Consider the following 19,099-nt stretch of genomic DNA (forward strand, 5'->3'; position numbering starts at 1 on the left):
CCAACTAAATCATCAAACTCGTCTCCTATACCTAATTGTGTAGATTTAATAAAAACTGTACCATGTTGATGTATTTTCATATTATCTGTCATCTGTTGACTGGCCGTCTGTAAATTTAATTCAGCTGTCCCCTCCCCCACACTCTTCAGACCCAGTTTCTTTAAAGTTGTGTCCCAAAATAATCTCACTGGGACTCTGCTAGCTGTATATGAACAAAAATTTCCCCCCCGTTTACCCATAATTGCAGTGTATTATCTGTATTCATGATTGTCGTAAGAGGTTTGATCTTTAGGTGAATCGGTATACCGAGTAGTGTAATGTATGGATTCTTAGTAGTAAGCCAATGGCGAAAATCTAGCAACTTGTACTTGTTAACATTGCTATCAAAATAAATCACATTTGGAGTTCCTGGCAGTTCAGCAACTCCACCTGCAATTTCACTATCTAATATATCTAAGATGTTACGCGGTACATTATAAGGCCTAAATTGCTGACTAGCCCCATCCCATGTCAGAGCAAAAGGAGTAGGATCATTTGCAGCCTTTGTAGCGTCTATTGTGGTTTCATCGACATCTTTCAGTTCGGAAAACTCTACAGCGTGTTCGTGTTTCTGTACTGATGCAGCCGATAAAACGAAATGTTTTCGCGATCTTTGTATCGAAGGACGTAATCCTTATTATGGTTACCTGCGATCTTAGTATTATTGTTAACTTTAACATCACGAATATTTTTGAGCTCAAATTTAGTCTGTGATTGCACCCACACCGTAGTCACTTGCATCAGGCATGTTTATCGTATATATATAGTGAAAAATAAATAATACCTTGTAATAATATACAACCATGGCTGCAGCAATAGGAATGACAGTTCTCGGTGCTGTATTAAATGCAACGGCATTCACAGGAGGAAACATTTTTGGACAAAAGCGTAGTGGGAATGGTGAGGCTCTTATTGAAGAGAAAATTAGACATGATAAAGCATTAGAAAAATGTGAACATGATCGTGCCGTCTGGTCAGAAAAAAGATTACTCCAGGCTGATTGGGAAAGAGAAAATCAGATGCGCATGCTGCAGCTGAATTAAGAGATACAGATGCAGAAATCCTGGAAGAAGCAGCGGCAACTGCGTCAACGCAAGCTAGCTACCCTTACGAAAGATCAAAATTTGCCACAAGTTTGCATTCCTTATTTGTTACAACTTGATACAAATTCTGACATCCAAACAAGCACCAATCTTGCTAGTCAGTTATATACACTTTGATTCAAAAATAGGCTAAGTTTGCAGCAAGTATGTGTGGAGAGTGTGATGAACATTGCACCAAGTTTGTACAGAGAATGTAGAGGTCATTTTGTTTTTGTTTGTATTGAGTGTGCACCAAGCTTGGAGATGTGGGGGGGGGGGGATTCAATATCGTGGGCATGGTATCTGTTGCCTTAGCAACAACAGACATATACTGTTGCCCTGGTTACATTTCAGGGGATTTAGATGATTGTAATTCCTGACAGCGTCTTTTTCAAAGTAATGCTCACACAACATCATTACATGTGGTACATGACATCATCATGCTGCTACTCCCCATTGTATTGTATACAAATGATAATTTCTAAACTGGCTTATAAATGTACACTCTTTAGATATGTTTACCTTGTGAGCAGCAGATTCTAAAATTCACCTTAGAGTCATGTATCCAGATGTTAGGTTGAACATCTATGAAAAAGTTGAGAGGATATTACTACATCCAACACGCACTCACCCTACGACACATTCAACTATACTACACTGTAAAAAGAAAAAACTTCTCACACAATAAATTTTGTTAACTAAAAACACAATATATTACTGCAGAATAAAACAGTATCTCTACTATAATAAACATACAATCTTTGTACTTTATACATAAATTGAGCTGTAAAATATATTCTTTTTGGCATATATGTACAGTACACTCTAATTCAAAACATTCCCTGACAATGGAATTTAGATTGAAAAATGGTAAATTCTGTCTCTTTAAAGAAGATCATACAGATCACAATTTTTTTAAATGTGTACCAAATAGAAACTGAGTGGTGAAAAAATATTAAAGTCTCATAGATAGTTAACTATGAAAAACTTATTCAAAAAATTTTGTAATTTTTGTGACATATATGCTTTTGTTGACGAATAAAATTCACTTTAAACATTTCAAAATACCTTTCCCATTGCATGTACATGGAAAACATAAGAGTTTTAACTTAACGTTGTATTATTACATGTTCAAATCAAAACGCAAAATCATCGAAAAACATTGTCCAGAGCTACAAAAAAAATAAAACTTCATGGGATGACCTTGACTTAACAGCGATTTTGAACAGACACTTAGTGTTCAGTCCAACTTCAAAAAGCAAACAACTAAACACAACCACATTCCACATCACTTGGATGATAGATTAGTTCCGCCGAGTCCAAAATATTGTTTCCACCGTAAGATACTGACAACTGTGACGAAAATAACTCTGCCATGTCCGATTTGTCCAATGCACAGCATGCAGTGGAGTTTCTATCATAAGAACCAATGCAATGATCGATAGGGACAGTCTCACTTCTTGTCATCATGATGTTCTCAATGAACAGTGGTTGGTTTGAAATGGTCCTCTGTGGCATGGAAAGTGTCAAGCAGCAAACTCTAGCTTGAAACTTAACTGAAATCCCGCGGAATTGTCCAAGGTCATTTGAGTGTATTAACGGACATCCATGATCCACTGAATGTGTTTAACTTACATAAACTCTCGGGGTCGAACGGAGGCAATGTGTCCTTCAACAACAAAACAATTGTACTCCCAAATCTCTTCTTTGTTCCCTTAATCGTCGGATGACAGAAATAGTCTACAATTTCTCCCCAAAACGGCAGGTAAAAACGTTGTAAATTTGACTGCTGAAGCAGTGCATGATCCATGACTTGCTATGGTGCAGTGGAATTCAAATGCTGGTGTTGGCCAAATTAGCCAATCAAGTGTCTCTCTTCACGACATGTGATCTTGTAAGGTCGAAGTTCAATACATAATAGGCTGTGTGACCTGTGACCTCGATGCTCTCATTTATCTGAAACGTCAGTTTCTCGAGAAATGGGAGAGTATATTACTTTTTACAACTTTTATGCACTTGAAATCAATCATTTGAAGACATTTGGTGTCAGCTGGGATCCATGGTCTTTGGACATGTGTAATAATGCAAGTAATCATTTATAGCCGTGGCAATGACTTTTCCCTGCTCTGAGCGTACTGGTATGACAGTGTGAATGTGTTTTGGCGGACACATGACAGGTACTTTCAGTGGTTACGACTAGTGAACGGAACAAAAAAGTCTTTAAATGGAATTCGAGTACCATTTTTGGATCCTTATCATTTAAAATATGTCCAAGGAAATTGTTTGAAAAATGGCAGCTTAGTTGACTTTTGATGTTTTTCATTCATGATGTTGCAATGGTTTGATATGGAGGTAGCTACCTCAATGGTTTTTATAAATTTGTGCATTCCACACGTAACCTAATTCATATGTGTTTAACAATCGAGAGTATTTAAAAAGATTTTTAATAAAAAAGAATTAATTTGTCATTTTGTACAATGAACACAGGGTACGTAGTTCGATCATTGTTTCAATTCTGTGACAAAACAGTGCCACGGGGTCCAGCTAAAAAAATCTGAAGTTCGTACCAAACTTGATTTGTATTTCATATATATCTACAAGCTTGGTACAAATGTCACAACTACCATGGTGAAAATCCCAAAGTGTGAACCAAACTAGTACAAACTTGTGCATATTTCACATGTTCAATTAAAGTGTGTATCAAATTTGTAACATATATGTACTAATATGTAGCAAGTTTTGATCTTTCGTACGGGTCTGCATCAGGCGAAGCAGTTCAATTCTCAGATTATTATCAGCCCAGTCCCGAGCAAAAGAAATATGAAATGATTTATATTGCTGGAGGATTGGTTATAGGATGGTTTGTGCTACGCCGATAGGGTCTCCGGAACGGCTACAGCAATTCGATACAAAATCTAGTTGGCCAGTTATTGAAATTGACTATATTTCCGTCCTGATCTGTTATCCAAATACGCATTGAACTCATGTAATCTGAGCCTTTCCTCAATGGCATGGAAATTGAGCTGTTTTAAGTCATAGGTGATCTTAGTTATTTCTTCTCTATCCTCAATAGTAAGTATTTGTAAACAGTCTGAGGGTTTCCCCTGTATGTATTAACCCGAGCCGCTTGAAACATAATTTCCAGTAACATTGACGGCATCTGAATGAACTATGTGTTTAGTGACTGTTAAGAAATCTGCTCTCTTCGGACTCATGGTACGTTTTTCCACGGGGTTGTGCTCAGGTTTATCTGAAAAGCCGATGAGGTTAGCGAAGTTACCTGCAGCATTAAAAAATACTTTAACATCTTTAGCTAAAGTTAGATAAATGCGGTTTGTTGGCAGATGTTTTTCAAAATTAATTTTCTGCTGCAACCCGATTGCTTTGTTGAGTGTTTCGATATTGTAGTTACCTGGACGTATTGATTTAGACTTCTTTGGTTGGTTACCTTCTTGATATTTTAATATACTATTCGTCCTCGTAATGTTATACCATGAATGATAGAGTGAACACTGTAATAGTCTTATTGTAGTAAACTGTGATATGTCAATGCAAGGGTTTAAATTAACAGTAACCGGTTTACCCGTTTTGCTTTCAATCCAAATGATCATACTGACTGTATGTATAAACATTTCAAAGTATAAGGTTCTGCAGGAATATTATTTTTCTGTTCAAGGAGATATTTTGTTGCAACCGCAGCAGCAGTCGCTCCAACTAATTTTACCCATCGATGAAATTTGGTCGACTTGGATCGCCAATATCCATTTTCAGAAATTTGCTGGAGATCATTAGATATCCCATCGTAAGTCAAGCGATTACAATACCATCATACATTGTGTTTACAACTGTTTTAGTATCCATGATTGCTGACAAGTATATAAAATAGAAAAATAAAATAATTTCCCTATAAATCCATCTCATACAATGTAGAGGGACCGGGACTTGGTTGCGTTCTGAAGGTGGACTCCATAGGGGGCTCGGTAGGCGTCGCTTTCTGAAGTGGCTCATGCTTAAGCACGTTCCGGAGGGGACTTGGTAGCTTAAGAGGACAAGTATGTCAAGCATGCCCCCAATATAGTCCTAATGCAGTCAATGAAACTCCTATAATTCCTAAAACAAGATAACATTTATTATACCAGCTATCACACTGTTCTGGCATCGTAGGCGGTAGGCTTATACAGATTACCTCAGTCATACTATCAATAGTCATTGCTATAGCTTGGCATTTCTTCCCCTTGTTTTGCCTGTTCCATTCTGCCAATCTCTTCCCTGCAGCAACTCTCCCTGGATGCTTCGTTGGTAATGTAATTTTCTCTATGTTGCGCTGTGGCTCGTCCCGAATGGCAGTCATTGGAGGGGCTTGTGGTGACGGAGTCCCTGGCGGAGCCGTTTCCGTTTGCTGAGTCGGTGTTGGAACCATTTGGGGTGCTTGCAAAGTTGAATCCATTTATTTCGGGTATTATATTAAACCCGATTTTTTTTAAAATCTACATGTTTACCCGTAATTAAACCGGTGGAAACTAGAGCAAGTAGAGGCCCCCATGTGTAGGCTATCCGTCCTGATAATCGTTTTATTTCACTCTTTAGAATAAAATCCTTTTAAAGATCAGTGGCATAGTTATCTTGGTCATCGATTGGAACAACCTGACTGATTGCATGGGCTCCTAGATCTATAAAACTTTGAGTGACAGTATCACTTATAAGAGAACTGTATCTCGCTTCGTACTTTTTAAAGACCTTACAGTGAATTTCAAAATAGCTTGGAATTACAACGTGCTGGGGTAATTACAAAACAGTTTGTGGCAATAGAAAATAACTCCAACTGCATCCATTGCAAACGTTGTCCTTTGATAGATTTTGCAACAATTTAACCCAATACGACGTCCACTGTTCTCACTCACAGATCACGTTGAGTGTAGGAAACACCAATCGTTGTACCGACCCGTACACACTGTACCGAGAAAAAACCTATCGTTAGCGTTCTGTGCAGTTTCATCGACGGGAAATGTGATAAAGGCAATACAAGAATGTTCAAACAGTTAGTGTATGGGTGAGATTTTCAATTGAAGCGCGGCAACACTGACAATGGTGACTGTGTGGCACAGTGAACGTTGATTGGGTTAAATTGTTGCAAACTTTGTCGAAGAAGAGCGTTTGTGATGAAAGCAGGTGGCGTCATTTTCTATCGCCAGAAACGTTTTTCTTATCACCCAAGCACGTTGTAATTCCAAGCTATTTTGAATTGACTGTAATAACCGTTTCATCATTCCACCTTTCAACACTTTCGATTGTAATCTCCTTACCAAAAAATAACTTACTTTGACCACTTGCAACGATACAGAGTAATTTTTCACGCTTCGTCTCTGTTATGGATCCAGCATCTGACGCCGCTACGGGTGGTGCCCCTTCGGAACCGTTCTGATAGGGCGCTGTCACTGTCTAATTTGCTGCTGCCGATGACTTTATTAAATTCTCCATTGTTTGCAGTATGTTATCTATTCTTAGTAAAAAATAAAAAAATTGGGAAGAATGATTTAAGGTTTCAAGACAAGAAATTTGACCTTTTTAATCTAACAATTCTCTAACGGTTAATAAGCTCAGAACCCCTGTAAAGTATACATTTTCTGAAAGCCTAGATATACGGAACATTTTGGTAACCACAGTGTCTCCATTGTTTACATAACTATCACGTGACACGGTAATTTGCATAACCTTTCAAAAAACGGTTTCCCTATGTTTTGTCTCAATACTCCAAAATATCTGACTCAAACTTGCTGGAATGCAAGCTGTCACAACGCTCTTCCAAAGTGGGTCTCAGATTTTTATATCTTGCTTAGTTTTTTTGGAGCACAATTTTAAAGAAATCAACTATGCTTAAATTCACTGCTATGGAAGTTTTTCGGGCATAAAAACTGTTGTAGAAGGTTTTAAAATATTCTGAGCCCTTCAAAAAGCTTGCACTCACACAAATTTCAGCCACATATCTCAAAGCATTGAAACAAAACATAGGGAAAACCGATTTTTGAAAGGTTATGCAAATTACCTGTCACGTGATAGTTATGTAAACAATGGTGACACTATGGTAACCAAACTGTTGCCCTATATCTAGGCTTTCCGAAAATATACAATTTACGGGGGTTCTGAGCTAATTAAACACTAGAGAATTGTTGGTTTAAAATGGTCAATTCTTGTCTTGGAACCTAAGCTATGTAATATATTATCTATTCTTAGTAAAAAGTAAAATAAAATCGCTGAAACCTGAATCCGAAATATGTATTAACATAGTCTGGAATGTCAGGACGATTCCGATCGGCATTCCAAAGGTAAAATACTGAATATGAAAATTCTCCTCCATTAAAATCTATCTGTATATACTACTACACATATAATCATAATACAGACGCATTCCCGGTTACTTTTCAACTGAATAAAAACATATACAGACAGTACAGCATGCTGATATTCCCCCTTACCGAACGACATAAAACCTATTCTCATGGACTTAGAAATATATGTAACACTGACAGATAAATTTACTTTTCATCCGCGGGATATATTTAAAGATAACGTAATCACTTATCGAACAGCCAAAGAAAGTAATGTCTGGTTGGGCAGCCCGCACATGAAATACTGGGACCAGCAATTAAATTTTGCTGTATGGTGCAGCACCACTGGTTGTGGTATATCATTCGCCAATCTAATGGATGAGAAATTTCCGCCCCAAATTCGTTCATTCTGTAATTTTCATGTTTATTTTACAGTACATCGGATCCTTCACGAAATGGAGGTTGCACTTCCAGACGATACTGGAGGTGTCTTCAAAGCCGGCGACAATCCGTACAATCTCGTGAAATATGAACTTCTATGTACAGAATTTGGAAATATAAGCCCTACGAAGTCTGACTTTCGTTATCGCGGCGGTAAAAACTCAGGTCTTGGTTATGGTTATGAATATTACACTAATCGTGGGCCCGTTCGACAGCCTGCAGCTGTATACAATGGTCACGACTTTTTCCTGTCCGCCAACAGTGGCGTTTTCTATACACATACCATTTTTGGAAAGAAAAAACATGTACTGCCCAACAAAGACAGACCACACTATTATTTCTTCCGAAATGATGGATCGGAGGGTCAATACAATAGTTTCGTCCCTCTGAAGGGAGACTCGGGACTAACAAAGGCCGGTCTCGCCCGCCTCAATGAAAGCCTTGAAGCCTACGTATATTGCATACTCGGTGCAAAAGCAAATATTCGCAGTACCATAGTGGGTGATACTGGCAGCGCAGAGCAAGTAAGAAAAGAATTCGGCATTTTCCTCGAAGATGAAATTCGTAATACCGACAAAATAATCAGTTATAGGCGATATCAAGACACAATAACAAATACTAGTGTCAAACTTGATATGGCAGTTTCGCCCAATTTACTTCTCTTGCAGTCTAAGATGGTCATTCATGAACAATAAAACGTATAATAAAAGATTCATTTTCCACAGATGACAACGTGTTTGTGTTTCCGGTCGGACTCGATGCTGTGGATGATACACTAGCCTTCATACATAAGGAATGGGCCGGCACGAACACTTTAATAATCCTTGACGACTGCGCCTCGTCCAAAGATATGAAGAAGCACAGTGATGTTTTAGTCAAACTTGGTTTCAGTGCAAGACACGACGGATTATCTGTCTGGGTTCTGACTCAACAATATACTAGTATTAGTAAACCATTAAGGGAAAACATACAAATGTTAGTACTATTTTACACACCCAGCAAGACAGACAACAAGACTATTATAAAAGAATATGGAATGGAGGTGTCAGAACGGGAGGCCACGGACCTAGTCAGGCAATTGAAAAGTACACCATTCAGTAAACTAGTATTTCATTTACGGCATCCGTACGACATACAATTTTTAGTATAATATAGCTAATCATGGCTTCGCCGATAGGACCTGAAGGCAACACCAAAGGCTCTCTAAGAGAATTATATTACAACCCAAGAACTGGTTTTGGAGGTGTACAAAAATTATATGAGGCAGCACGCGCCAGCAGACTAAAAGTTACTAAGAAAGAGGTGCAGGACTGGTTGCAAACTCAGCTAACTTATAATCTACATAAACCGGTACCTCGTACTCGCGGTGCTACGGGTGGGAGGCGCGTTTTCGTATCATCGATAGACGATTTTTGGCAGGCTGATCTTGTGGAATTCCCTTTACCGTTCGCAAAAGAGAATAAAAACATTTGATACATGCTAACAGTAATCGATGTGCTCAGTAAATACGCATGGGCCAGGCCGATACAGTCAAAAACGGCTGATGATACTCTGAAGGTGCTACAAGACGTAATTAAGAAAAGTGGGAGGCAACCCGACAAACTTTAGACAGATGAAGGGCAGGAATTAACTAACCGAAAAATGCAGAAAATTTTGGGAGGAGTCAGGCATTCACTGGTTTCACACCTACAGTGACAAAAAAGCTAGTGTCGTGGAACGTTTTAATCATATGTTGAAGACGATGATGTGGAAATACTTCACATACAGACAGACACATGAATGGCTCGATATTTTACCACAACTTCTCGAGAATTACAATAACACCGTACACACAAGTATCAAAATGAAACCTGTCGACGTAACAGAGGACAACGATTGGCAGGCATTTTATACACTCTACAGTCCTGAGTTGGCAGCCGCGGGAGCTACCCCTAAGTTCAAGCCGGGAGAAAGGGTCCGAATTACAAAATACAAGACCACTTTCAGGAAAGGATATTTACCAAATTGGACAGAGGAGGTGTTCATAGTTTCAAAAGTGGTGTACGCAGCTGGACTGGGTACTCCGCCTGTTTATAAGATAAAAGATCTGAATGGAGAGGAAATACTTGGCACTTTCTATTCCGATGAACTGCAGAGTGCTGCTGGCGCTGACGAGCTGTACAGAGTAGAACGAATTTTGAAGACGAAAAAAATTAGAGGAAAGAAATATTATCTGATAAAATGGCGCGGTTATCCAGATAGTTTAAATAGTTTGGAGCCAGAGGAAAATGTTATTAGAACTTTGTAAGTTCTCTTCCGAATGCTATGTAGTACTTATGTAGTTACTGTGGCTGGTACTTGGTCAAGTACTAACGCAAGTACTAACGTAAGTAATTACGAAAGTTATTCAATAAGTACCATGGAGCAAGCCTTAATTTCTTGAAAGCCGAAAGTGTCAGTTTACCACCATTCTTCCATCCGCCCGGCCAAGTATTTATCATGTATTGTCGTAAGTAATGTTCACTTATTGCATCTTTGCGGGCTGTATGTGGATGAGGTGGTAGACAGTTACCGGAGGTACATATTAAGTTTGCAAGATCTTCAAAGCGACTTCTCATGTTGTTATGAGCTGTTCTTTCGAGTCCCCCTTGTTCAGCTTTATCAATAAGTTCTGGCTGTAGTATAATGTACACAACTGACATGAGCCATAGACAAGTAACTCCAAAGTCTTGCCCGTAACCGTAGGGCTCCTTCATGTCAAGTGCCTGTAAGTCAAATGGGGCATTATAAGCACACACAGATTCACAAGCATTAAGAAGTTTGTGTAGGTTCTTGAGTGATACCTTAGGTTGTTCTAGTTGTTCTTGATTAGGTGGATAATAAGCTTTTTCAAGTTCGCCTGCGGAAAAACCGTCTGTTAAAAATCCCTGGCTGCCGCCGCCCCAGGCAATTCCAAAGTCAAAAGCTCGTGGAAAATCTACCGACTCAACTGTCTCTGTATCAATTGTTGGATTAAGTATATTCTTGAGAAGGGCAGGCGTAAGTGGTTGACTAATTACCAAACATGGAAGTCTGTAGTCGTCGCAAATTTCTAAAAAGTCTGTTTGAACTGCTTATGAATGTTTTCTAATTCTTTTAAGGTGGACTCGGTTATTTCATATTGTCTTGCTCGAGTCAGAATATTCCGCCTGCAATAATCCCAAGGCACATCTTTAAATATGATAATGAAACCGTGTAAATGGTCGAATGCCTTTGAAACAATCTTTTTTTCTTCCGACACCGCGGAAACATCACGGATTCGAGAAAAAGTCAGATGTTGAATTATACTTGAGTTACAAATGGTATACTCATCACATCCAGTGTATAATTTGCGCTGCGCTCAGCGTTGTAAATTAACAAAGAGTATGTTCTATAAACTTATTCTGAAAATCTGCGCTCTTCAATTTCCATTATATAAAAGCAGACAATTGTATCAGAAAAAGTGGCGGTGTCAAATGCTGGTACGTGAGTCGCCGCCAAATTTACTGCATCGTAACTCTTACCACTTCCAGTTGGTCCATTTATGAATATGTATGACATTTTTGTTATATCTATATCATAGAAAACAATTTTTAAAATTATTTTTCGCAAAGATATATTACGATAAGACAATGCAATCCTTTCTATTTCAGATGCAATACAAATACTGGAAAGTGGAGAAAACGTTCAAATTTGTGATGGAGGAGGCAAATTAGTATTGGTGAATATGTAGATCTCATTATATATGTAGACAGTGAGCTAGAATTAGAAGTGGTTTTCCCCATCAACCCTAAATATGGTTCAAAAGATGTTGCTACATGCGATGAAATGTGTGTGTGTTGGCGATTTAATAGTATCCCATTCGATGCAAGCACCGCTAAAAGTTTCGCTGCAAGCCTGGCCTCTCACTCCAAAAATGTTCCAATAACATTTTACAATCCATCTAAAGTGTATCAGAAGCGAGGGAGCGACACACAGACAAAGTATTGTAAATTCCGGTTTAAAGGAGGAATTCACAATTACGATTTCGCTACATGTATTGATATAGTTCAAGAAATCGACTGAGCCGATTGCAAGCCAGAGAAAACCTTGCTATTGTACCTCGTAATATCCGAAGGGGTAGTAAGATAGAATTCTTGGCATTTAAACCGCGCTTATTTAAGCATAATCTTTCTTTCACTATAGAGAGGTCATTTTGTGTCACACCTTATAACAAGAAATTCAGGACGTGGAAGAACTAGTCGACTTAGAAAGATTAGGTGAGATATATAAACAAATAAATGCTGAAAAAATATTATAGTGGATTTTGATAACCTATCATAGAATATTTTCTTTTTTTTTTTAATTTTTAGGATAGTATATATTATAAAGATTATTATGGATGAGAATATTGACGTTAGGCGCCGCTTACGTACAGCATTCAAGGGAGTAATTTTACGAAAAGAATTTCCTGAAGTCAAGCGAGTCGAGGACATCGCCACGATTGATATCGAAGGTATGACCAAAAAGGGAAAGATGTACTCTGTTTATGCAGAAATGGAAGTCAAATTAGTAGATCCGAAAAACGGTAATACACAAATTCGTCCATTGCCTGTTAAATTAAAAGATACATACACAAAAGATTTAAGAGGATCAGAATCGGATATAAAACAACAATTAATAGAACGCTTCGACCATATGCTTGATACAATTGAAAATGTTGAGGGTTCCGGTCTCGTTCTCGAGGAGATACTTAATTTTGAAGTAATTCTAGTAGAAGTTTTACTGGGGGCCGGCGCAGTCCAACTGCCTAAATGGTTAATAAATAAGCATTGTGTGAGCGATCTTAATCTACCTAGCGGCAGGGAGAACTGCTTCCAGTATGCAGTCGTGGCAAGTATAAAGTTAGGTAAGAAAGAGTTTTGCAAAAAGAAATGTGGAAGACGTATGACAAATTTATGTTCGACTACTGTTGGGATGGAATACCATAATGCCCACCGATGAGACTGTGTTTAAGCACTTTGAGCAGCAAAATCCAGGGGTGAAACTCCAAGTATTTCAGATCTACGAAAATGATCCCGACCCGTCCGGCATAACTGTCTTGTATAGTGGCTGTAGCGGAACGGTTCCGAAGGGAGACACAGCACAGATGGCGAATATTTTACCAAAAAGTCGGCGCCGACCCCTCACGGAATGGTGGCGGCCACTTCGTACCAATTACTAAATTAAATCGCCTTCTTAATTCTCAAAATAATCGTAAGAATGTGCACAGACGGAAGTGTATGTGTATGGTTTGTAAGTGAGGTTTTGCATCAACAGAAGAATTAGAAATACATCAGGTATACTGTGGAACAGACACTGCTCAGCCAGTTTTTCCTAAGGAGTGTGTCAATTCGAAGGACATCAGAAGAAGGTGCCCTGCCCTATGTCGTGTATGCAGATACTGAGGCAATTATTGAGCGGGGTACCGGCCTGCACATTCCAATTTGTCTTTCGTATGTTATGATTGAACGATGGCCAGGCAACCCGCCGAAAGTTTTTAGTAAAAGAACATTCACGGGCCTCTCCTGTGTTACATAATTTTTAAAGGATATGAAAAAAGGGCTGAGAATTATTCAAATCGTATTATTGGAAAATAAAACTAATGAAAGATCCTTCTAATTACAACGATCCAGACTGTATTGCATGTGGAGATTCTGCCACATACTGAATAGTGAACGATAATGATACTTTTATTGTGAAGGGTGCCGCCCGTCGAGAACCATTCCTATCTACTTTTACAACCTCAAGCACAGTCGATTATGCATTATATCTGTGATTATTTTTCCTATAATTATCATAACAATTATTATGAATATTAATAAATTATTAATATGAATGTTACAGAATATTAAACCCTTTTACAAACAATGTCGTCTACTTTGTGTAAATGCCATCTGGAAACTCCATAGTTGTGATAATTAAGATTATTAATAAATTACAATTATGATTAATGAATTATATATTACACATTGTAATCTGCTTATGTGAACAACCCTCTGAAAACCCCTATATAGTTTCACAATCTATGCCAAAATATACAAGTGACACCGTTGCACAGGTTCAGTCTACGGCGAGAGTCACCTTTGCCCAGGTTCAGTCTGCGGCGAGAGTCACCATTGCCCAGGTTCAGTCTATGGCGAGAGTTACTACACAGTGCATAATATGAGAAGGTAGCCAGCTCCACTCGACAGTAAACTGACATACCCATGAATTACCTCTGTTTTCTTCACTTCTGCATGTTGATTCTCAAATTTCTCCCGGTTTGGCAAGTCCATCGATCAGCCATCAAATCAACCCAGTTTTGACCACTCAGAAGGAGAATTTGTGAAGTTTGGGCCTGCGAGGAGGTATATATCGCCAAAAAATGATGCTGTCTTCACGCAACCGGATCGCAACCGATCGCAACCGGGATCTTTTTGGGCCATTTGCAAAATTTGAATGCAGCCGCCAAGCGGGCCGAGGGCGGAGCCATGATTTAACGTTATTAGATATGCTGACATAATTGAACGCTCATGACCCTGGATAAGGCCTCTCATCAGTTGACCTGAATGTACATGTATCTGATCAACATCAAAACGTGAATGAGTTTCATTTCTCTTTTGGGACGATGTATTTTTCGAACTTCAGCAGTTGTAAGGTTGCTCCAAAGCAGCTTGCTAGGTATGCGATCAATGGAGGTGGTAGCTACAGCGAAACGGGGACAGCATGAACTGAACAAACACCGCAGCAGGCAGCTCAATATAGATTGCTGCGATCGTGTTTGCCAGAATTATAGTATACATCTTATCCACAGTCACTCATGATCTATTCAGCTCTGGGACAATTCGCCCCATAGACGTGTGTACATAAGCGAGAAAAACCTTGTGTACACACGTCTACGGGGCAAATAGTCCAGGAGCTGAATAGACCACCAGTGACTGTGCCTTATCCATATTATGCGATGAACACCGTCATCACCGTACGTCCATTACAAACGTCCAGATGAAATTCCGACGACAGTGATCACACCGTTATCGACTATCACCGACTCCTCTGCCTCTCCTCCACCAAACACATCAACGACTAATCCGTAGCGATGAATGGTTTCCACTAGCTGTGATATTGCACCGTAGCGGTGGCCCTTGTAAGGTTACCGTATACCGCTGCGATATCACAGCTAGCTTTCCACTTATTCCCGAAGAACCTCAGCCATGTGCACATCGTACCCACAAACACCTTGAATAGCAAGGAACACGACTAACACTTCCAGGCTTACAAACTTGCTGACATTTTCTTGCCCATTCTGTTTTCAAAATTTTAGTGTGTTTTTTTTTCATAGACCCGTGTTTAGCGTCAATTGTTTTTCCAAAACACAGAAAGTCCTCGCTTCAGTTTCTGAGTGTGATAAAACTGCAGAGCTTTCGTTAGGATTTTCAAATCTGCGTAAGGCTGTTCGCAAATTGTTTTTTTTTCAATTATTTAGACTACAACTTCCTACTATTGCCTTTGCTGCCTGGACTATCGTCGCTGCTCTGAAGTCAAATGCACTAAGTCTCGGGCCTTCCATGGTTATCACCATCAGCTCATTTATGGCATCGTCACTCAGACAACTACGTTTCGATGTTGTAATCATATTTCGGGTAATGAACCTGCGCGCTCACACGGAACATATGAGACTTGAATCACGGCTGCAATTATGGCCAGTTTTCAATACTCTTGAATAAGTTTGCAGACCGGCATAAAACTTTTATTTCTAAGTCCGGTAGCATTGGCTTAAATTGTTGATATTCGACTCGGAGATCTTCAGGGTTTACAAGTATGCATCGGGCGCAGCGCAAAAAGAACATTTTTTGAAATAACGACGAACTCTATTGAACTTGTTACATTTTTATTGGTACAGACTTGAAGGAAAACGTGATTGACAGGATGTAGGACAAAATATTGCAAAATTATGAACATTTTTATCAGCAAACAATTTATTTTTGGTCCTGGATAAACTTCATATTGGAGGAAACTACATGTGCTAATGTCAATGTTACAGAGACTGTGCTTTTCAATGCGTATCAGGTTACGCAGACGTCATTTTACTTTGCGTACTTTAAAGTAATATGCTTGAAATACGCAGAATTTTGCGTAAACGGAAGCTCTGTAAAGCTATTGATAATATTATTAAAATTTAACTTTTTCTCAAGATTTTTTGCAAGACATGGATATATTTGTCTAACATATTCATAAAAAGTAAGAGGTCCTGGTAACGCCAGCACGCGTACGCAATTTCAATAAAAAAGATATCGATTTCAAGGTACATTGTCTGTGCTTTGTCTGTAAAACACGTCAATGACTGCATTTATTTTGTTGGGCGGCAAAACAAAAAGAGTCAACGCTGCCTATATTTTTGTTGTAAACCTCTGAAAATCACAAGTTCAATTGGAAGGTGACTGTGTGTTTGTACGTACGTATGCTGTTTTGAGGTCTCCTCGCCAAGTCGCTGAACTTGCACTACTTGACATATTTTACAAGGTCAACCGGGTATCTATCATAAACAAACGCATCTGCAACCCGTCATCCGTTTGTGACCACACATACATAGCTTGGACCGTGGAGGCACCTTCATCCTTGGACAGACCATGAAGTAATCGTACAATGTAAGTGTAATTTTCATGAGTAAAAAAGGTTACGAGCGTTCATTGGCCGTACGATCTATTATGTCAGCATATCTAATAAGGTTAAATCATGGCTCCACCCTCGCCCCGCTTGGCGGCTGCATTCAAATTTCGCAAACGGCCCAAAAAGATCCCGGATGCTGTTGATTGCGTGAAGACAGCATCATTTTTTGGCGATATATACCTTCTCGCTTCACAAATTCTCCTTCTGAGTGGTCCAAACTGGTTGATTTGATGGTTGATTGATGGACTTGCCAACACCGGGAGAAATTTTGAGAATCAACATGCAGAAGTGAAGAAAACGGAGGTAATTCATGGTATGTCAGTTTACTGTCGAGTGGAGCTGCTACCTTCTCATTATATGCACTGTGTAGTAACTCTCGCCATAGACTGAACCTGGGCAATGGTGACTCTTGCCGCAGACTGAACCCGGGCAAAGGTGACTCTCGTCGTAGACTGAACCTGGGCAACGGTGTCATTTGTATATTTTGGCATAGATTGTGAAACTATATAAGGGTTTCCAGAGGGTTGTTCACATAAGCAGATTACAATGTGTAATATATAATTTCATTAATCATAATTGTAATTTATTAATAATCATAATTATCACAACTATGGAGTTCCCAGACGGCATTTACACAAAGTAGACGACATTGTTTGTAAAAAGGTTTTAATATTCTGTAACATTCATATTAATAATTTATCAATATTCATAATAATTTGTTATGATAATAATAGGAAAAATCATCACAGATATAATGCCTAATCGACCTGTGCCTAAAGAGGTACGAGGGTTCTTTTATTTTGAATAAGTTACATGAAATCGATACCGACACCAGAAGGTGGCCTAGAGCCCGAAATCATAGCTAAGATGGGCAATGGTGGAATTATGTGTCTTAAGAAAAAATTTATCTTTAGTGCCTCAATTGTTGTTGGTGGAGAGAGGGAGACAAAGAAACGTTTCTTTTATATAAAGTTTATGGACAGTGCTCAGTTGATGTCTGGGTCGCTCGCGAAGTTGGCAAAGACTGTGCCTGAGGATGGATGGGTGATACCACTTTCGTACCCGCACATTCAGGGGGCAAAGGGTTTCTTCCCGTATGAATATTTAGACTCGGTTGACAGACTGGAAGAAGAGGAGCTCCCACCAAGACACCAATTTCATAGCGAATTAACGGAAGAGGGGATTTCGGAGTCCGATCACGAACATGCATTGCGAGTATGGGACGAAGTTGGATGTCGGACGATTTGTGATTATATGGAATTCTATTGTGAGACCGACGTTCTCCTTCTTGCGAATATATTCGAAAATTTCCGTGACACATGTTTAGAAGCATATAAGTTAGACCCAGCTCACTATATGTCAGCGCCCGGCTTGACATGGGATGCTATGTTACTTTACACAGGTAATAAGTTTAAGCTCATTCAAGATGCTGAGCAGATGAATTTCATTCAGAGGGGAATTCGAGGTGGTATCAGTCAGTGTAATATTCATTACTTACAGACAAATCATCCAGCTTACGCGACAGAAGAGATAAGAGGGAATTACGATCTGGAGAAACCATTGTCCGAAATAAAATATCTCGATGCTAATAACCTCTATGGATGGGCAATGAGTCAACCAATGCCAATGGGGGGACTTCATTGGATGACAATGGAAGAATGGTTAGAATGGTCTGCTCAGAAAGGTGGAGCAGGCTTGGATTGGGGCCCTGGCGACAGATTTCCGCCAAGTTTTCTAGAAGTAGACTTAGAATACCCTACCAAATTACATGAAGAACATTCCGATCTACCTCTAGCTCCGCATCACTATGAATTTCCGAGGCAGGGCAGTCGACTAATTACAAGTCTAGAGGACAGAAAGAGTTCCGTCGTACATTACAGGTTACTCGAATTATATCTTGAGATGGTAATACAGCTGAAAGAAATACATCGCGCTCGCATTTGATTAGGCTCCGTGTCTCAAACAATATATTGACTTTAACACTAAAATGAGGACAAAGGGAAAAACAGATTTTGAAAAAAAATTCTATAAGCTTATGAATAATGCAATGTTCGGCAAGACAATAGAAGACGTTCGAAAGTACAGAGACTTTAAATTTGTGATGGGTCACAGTAGTACCGATAGTGGTCGTAAAAAGATTCAGAAGAACTCTCATAACTACTGAAGAGGATGGCGATTCCTGCGACAGTGCCCTACTGGAACTGAAAAGGGATAAATATGAATATAAAAAGCCAGTTTTCATTGGTGCGGCAGTGCTTGAACTTTCTAAGCTGCTTATGTATGAGACGCATTACAATTACTTTCAAAAACGGTTCCCTGGAATACGATTAGCCTACATAGATACTGATAGTTTTATTTACAGTGTGCCTCTTTCTTCTGCAGACACAACTTTCAATGATATAGTCCGAGAAGATGTAGAACAGAATGGTGAGAAGTCTATATATGATACTAGTGGTATGAAAGACGTGATGGGAGTTCCAAAGATTAATAAAAAGGTGATAGGTAAATTTAAAGATGAGTTGAATGGTGAACCTATTCTTGATTTTG

At 39.1% G+C, this 19,099-nt stretch overlaps 1 long non-coding RNA gene across 6 annotated transcripts in view; it reads left to right on the forward strand.

Moving 5' to 3' along the window:
- LOC139123281 (uncharacterized) overlaps positions 1–19,099 on the forward strand; it is a 417,909-nt gene that overhangs the window by 166,741 nt on the left and 232,069 nt on the right. Inside the window, exon 2 of one of the 6 annotated variants that reach the window (XR_011549630.1) lies at positions 18,935–19,047. The exons of the other annotated variants lie outside the window; for them this stretch is intronic. This is a non-coding gene — a long non-coding RNA (uncharacterized lncRNA). The remainder of the gene's footprint in view (positions 1–18,934; positions 19,048–19,099) is intronic. 6 annotated transcript variants of the gene reach the window in all.

This window comes from Ptychodera flava, chromosome 2, assembly GCF_041260155.1.
Source record: "Ptychodera flava strain L36383 chromosome 2, AS_Pfla_20210202, whole genome shotgun sequence".
NCBI lineage: Eukaryota > Metazoa > Hemichordata > Enteropneusta > Ptychoderidae > Ptychodera > Ptychodera flava.